The sequence below is a fragment of the Clarias gariepinus genome, chromosome 18 (assembly GCF_024256425.1).
Source record: "Clarias gariepinus isolate MV-2021 ecotype Netherlands chromosome 18, CGAR_prim_01v2, whole genome shotgun sequence".
NCBI classification, from domain to species: domain Eukaryota; kingdom Metazoa; phylum Chordata; class Actinopteri; order Siluriformes; family Clariidae; genus Clarias; species Clarias gariepinus.
In genome coordinates, this window is record NC_071117.1 from 17,717,649 (window position 1) to 17,723,648 (window position 6,000).

The window sequence follows — 6,000 nt, forward strand, 5'->3', positions numbered from 1 at the left end:
TGTAGTTTTAGGATTTAAAGTCACACGCTCTTAATAAGTAGCTGTTTATTAAATGAATAATTACTGTTCTTACTCCTGGTTTCCAGAAGAGGGCATCTGTAAGCTGATGCAGTGCTAGAGGTAGTCATCAGGGTGGTCTTTTTTCTTCTTCTTCCTCTCACTGGGTGTCTGCCATTCCTTGGAGGTTTAGCTGATGGTGGTTCAGCATCAAATGTACACTGATACATTTGATCTGGCGTTATCATTCACATGTAAATATTTCTGTTTAATGCATTTTTAAATCCTGTTATACTGCATTTCTCTTGAAATAGGCCTATGATTAAAGCACTTTCTCTAAGCACGTCAGGTTTTTCACTTTTTAATGCTGTCTAGGAAATTTTTGTCACCAGGTTTAGCCGAGGTTTAGATAGAAACCATTATTCAACTTAAATAGTTTTACCATTCAGATACATTTATCATCCACACACAGCCAATACTCTTGCAGGGACAAATGTCATGACATCATCATTTTGATACTTGACCCCCCCAGGGGGGTTTTCTTAAGGTTTATTTCATTTATTTTTTTACAGACTCATCTCTGAATCATATTCGTTATTACAGTATGCTATACTGCTGCTGTTGTTGTTGTTGTTGTTGTTGACTGTGGTACCTTCTATGATGTCACTAAGTTATAGTGTTGCTGTAGCATCCACTGTGTAGCTGCTGAGGTGCTCAGACGAGGCCGCCTTTAAAAAAATAAAAAAATAAAGAAGGACAGAAAAGCTTTAAATCACTGCAATGATTGCCATCATTCATTATTTATCCAGCAATTATTTTATCCATCTGGTTGGCTTCTTCTTGAGGAGGCACAGATATTCATATGGTTAAAGCAAGACACTTTGGCATCGTTCTACTGAACAAGACGAAACCGTTTGTTCTCCGATGCAGATCGGCATTTAATTTCCGTTTTAAGCGTGCAGAAGGTTAGATTGCTTTGCTTAGGCACAATCTGGCTTCTTCATATTGCAAACTAAACTATTTGCACATGAATGTTGACCCCTGAACTATCCTTTCCCATCTGGTCAATAGAGAATTTCCTTCTAATTTGATTGTAAGTCTATATGATTCTTCAAGATTTATGTTTTTATGAAATTAAGGCAATGTTGCAATGTGAACTCGGGACTATTGCACTGTTATGATAATCAAAATGAGTTAAGTTAACCAACAAGGTAAAACTAAAAAGGTAAAGATAACCCTCCCTCTTAACTGTAACTTATTGATAATCAGCTCTTTTAATGATTCTTATGCATTGTATACATCATAGGCATGATAAAGGAATAATTCAGTTACAGTTCGGACTGCTGAAAGGATTATCGGAGCAAAATGCACCCTAAAATATTTAATTATATTTTTTATCTCAGGCTGCTTTTCATTCATATTGGATTTAGGTCTACATTACCATTTAATCCTGTGGCATGAACACAATGAATAATCTGTACATCAATTAGCCAGAACATCAACACTACCAACAGGTGAACTGAACAATATTGATTACCAACTATGCCCACCCATACCCACAAAGACCAAAAGCCAGCCCATCTGGCCTGATTCCACCGAGAAGCCAATGCAGCACAAATAGCACAAAAAAGTCAATGCTGGCTTTGACACAAACTAAACAAACACACCAGAACACCCAGTGCATCAGCCTTCAAACTCCCCAGATTCCAATCCAATTGAGCACCCATGGGATGCACCAGACAAACATGGATGTCCAATCCACTGAGGCCCCACCGCACATCCCACAGCACCCAAAGGGTCCACTGCTAACATCCTGATGCCAGATGCCACAGCACACCCCAAATGCCCTGCAGAACCATCCCCCAAGTGGTCAAAGCCATCCCAGTGGCACAAGGGGAACTCCAAACCTGGGTCATTTATAATGTTAATGGCTGATTGGTGTAATTATGCAGGTTTCTAAGTTGTGATGGTTTAATTTTGCTTCTTAATAAAGATGCAAGCAGACACAAACTTGGAGAAGAGGAGAGGATCTTATTGAAGCTTCATGAACGTACACAGGTGATGTCCCTTCAGGGTTCAGTTCTCAGCTAACTACTGTACATGCCAAAACATTCTTTTCTTAAAAATCAAGCCAAAAATAACACTTTCTCCCAGTTCCAGATCCACACTCTTGCCCACAATGTCTCTTCACTGAAGAGGATTAGTGTTTAACGTGTTCTAATAAATCTCCCATACAAGGTTGGTAGTCAGTTAATAGCACAAAATCTAAAAGGGCTGAAATAAGAATCTTTCAAAATACAGGTCACAGATTTCAGTTAACAGTTATATTATACATATCAAACCATCACCCAGTCTTTTTTCATTCTTCGTCTGTGCAGTTTTGGTGAGCATATGGCTCACAGGACTGAAAGCTGATATGGTCATCTGTTGCTGTAGCCTGTCTGACCCCACATTTAACCATGTTGTGCATTCGGAAATGCTTTTCTGCTCATCATGAGTGTAAAGAATGTTTGGTTGGTTACTTCCATTTAGATTTTACCAGTCAAGTGATTTCCGGTTATTAGCTTATCGTTCATACTTTCACACAATGGATATTTTCCATCGTTGGTCATATGGTTGTGGTTTTGTCATTGTTACACTCGCCAACGTAACAACGGCAGACAAACGTAATAAACCACAAACGTAATACAAATCTGCAGCTTTTAATGTAATAATCCCACAAACATCATACATTAGACACGGCGTTATATTTGTGCACAGTTATTAAAATTTTTAATGTTAAAGATTTTCACCTTCCCGAAAACATAACAAATTCCTGCAAATCATAATTATTCTTACATTTGTCAGAAATTTGCCATGCTTATTGGATTAAATGCTGCAGATTTGTATTATGTTTGGTTTATTACATTTTTATTACGTGCTGTTATTACGTTAGAGACTGTTACTGTTCTGATCACTGTAGATGTACATGACTGGACAAACATGCATTCCACTAAACCTGTCTGTTTTACACAGGAACTACAGTAGTGTTTTAATACTGAGCATCTGCAATCATGATTCAAAATAATAATAATAAAATGTGCTTAAATGGAAGTGTGTTAACAGGGAGGCTTCAGACATTTCTGATGTGTTAGGTAGAACAAATTCATTTTTTTTATTTTATAATTTTTTGATCATAGAAGCACGTGATCAATTGTATCTCTGCTATTTATTTGCTTATATGGCACATTTTTTACATTTTGTTAAAATGAACAAAAATTCAGTATATCCTATTTTTTGCTGAAATATACTATACACTCCTGAGCCTTATATATGTTTATTTAAAAAAACAAACTGAAAAATGTTTTTTTTAAAGCCTACTTGTGCCTGCGCCACACACAGTATTATAGTTGTACACTACTGTAGCATTCATTCATTAGTAATGAAGCATGAATCATTACTCATTCTAAATAGTTACTACATCTGTTCAGCATTTGCTCTGGCATACAGCACTTATTGTAATGTCTGGCTAGCTTTATACTACTGTTACACACTCCGGAGTTAAAAATTTACAGAAAACATTCTGTATACTTCTTATACTTTTTTAAATCATAATAAACTTTTATTAGGTAAAACTACAAGATCAGCTTTGATAATCAGATATCCTCTCATGTTCGCTCTTAATAAACTTTTACTGTAATGGAAACAGCTGTTTCAAATTGATGTTACATAGCAAAGTATGTTTAATGATTATTGATTGAGGATTACTGACGGAACCGGTCTTAAACCTGCCCATGAAGTGGATCTAAAGTAAAGTAAATAGAAGCATTGAATAGATACTGTGTAATATTGTAGACATTAGGTTGAAAAAGGCATGAATATTTCTCAGACTATGGAACAAATCACACTGGTATAAAGGAATAGAATTCGTCACAATGCAACTCCATGATGCAAATCCAGATAAGCAACATAAAGGTTTTAGTGCACAAAAGGAAATTGTAAATCAATGTGTTCCACAGGTGTACAAATCAGGGTCTTTAAATGAGGGTCTTGAGCGTGTTTAAATGAGGGTCAGTATGAATGTGATTTCGAGTTCCATATGCCAAGATCAAAATCTTACAAGTCTTAAAGTCTTGGCATGTAGCATCTGCTCCAATGCACAACTTAAAAAAATTGGTTATTAAAGTAAAGTTATAAAAGAATGGGCAAATATGTGATTTTACGTTTGTCAGATAAACAGCCTAATATACCATGTCAGAATGTGTTGTCAGAGTTCAAATAGAAATACAAATGAAGGGAAATATAGATTATGGATTACAGTATGTTGTTGATTGATGCTAAATAGGGCTCAGACCAGGAGTCTGTACGAGTCCACAAATGATAAACATTTTCACAACTAGCCATGAAAATCCTTTTTCTACAATCCAATCCTCATAGTATCCACTTTCACTTTCCATCTCTTCCATCTCTAATCCTGACCCCCCCAACCCCTGTTCCCTCCCCTGCATCTGTCCATCACACATGCCTGCCGCCACTCATCCCACCCTCTACAGAGCACATCATCTTCTTTCTGTTTCTGACGGAGAAATGCTAGCGCTGTCTACATCGTTATATCCGTAATGCGTGATAAATGTTCTAGCAACCAGAAAAGCAAACCTGGTACAATTGAAGAATTTCACCTCACGTTTATTGGATATTGCATAGGGGCAATTACGGAGAATATTTGCTTGCCACGGCCAATTTTGAGTATTGTTTTCCAGATTATTGTCTTGTTTCAAATAATCTTTCCCAAGCACCTGCACCGCTGACGATTCAATAAACATGTTGCCTTATTGCTTTACGTCTTTGACAGTGAACAATGAGGCAACGGGGCAAACAAATATTATGCCTAATGCCAAGGGGGTCATGCGAAATGAATTGTTCGACACCACAGATAGGCAGTGCTGGTTATGTAGGCCTAGCAGTAATTCCAGAAATACCCAGGATGTGCCCTGAAAGACAGATAAATGGTTGGAGTCTTTCTAAATTTTGAATACGTATTTCACTTTCTCATATCTTCACAGGCAGCAGAAGGACTGTCAAGGTAGTCAAATTAAATCCTCCCCCTCCACGTGAACTTTTTTTTTTTTTTTTTTCTAATTCTAATTCAGAGCATATAACATTATAGGAACAATCGCAGAAACAAAACGAGCTGGAACTACCGAGTCGGGAACAGATGGCCCATAATTGCCTCGTGGAGGAAGCCAGGGAGTCAATTTTTACAGGTCTCGAGGGAGTGGCAGATGCAAAAAAAAAAAAAAGTGCAGGTGCATTCGGGTTTGATCCGAGACGGCCTAAAGGAGGCATCTGAAAAAGCAAAACATTAAGGGGGAATTGAACATAGCTCAGTGTTCATGATCAAGGCGGCTGCTTGAGCTTAGGGCCGGCGAGATAGGGGGAAAGTAAATAAATAAATAAAAAACAAAACGTGACGGCAGCATGAAACCACAACAGATGCGGCACGAATTAGTCGCATCACGGTGCACAGATAAATCAGGGAGCACGTCAGTGGAAAAAAAAAAAAAAAAAAAACAGCAACAGAGACACGACACATTTTCCCCTCATGTCGTTACAATTTCACATGCAAGCATCGAACCCTGTAAAAAACAAAAACAAAAAAAAACTAAGGTTGAGGTTGAGCCAAGAGAACCTGTGATCTTTTTTTTTTTTAACGGGAAAAACCGCATGCACACCCCCGAGGTCACCGCGCTGTATTATTACTGTGATTTATTATGTCACAAATCAGCATCAAGAAACAAATGTTGGGCCTCGTCGACTGTTTATCAGTTCTTTTGTTTGGGACAGTCTAACAGCTTTTATTTTCAAACATGTTGATTGATCTATAGCCAAATACTGTTTGAGTATGAGCAGCGTTCAAGTCAAACCGGGACTGTAGGTCTGAATGATCTGATGGACTTTTTCAGCAGACTTCAAACTAAATATGGTGATGAGACTCAACAAGCGAGACGCCTGATCCTTGACAAA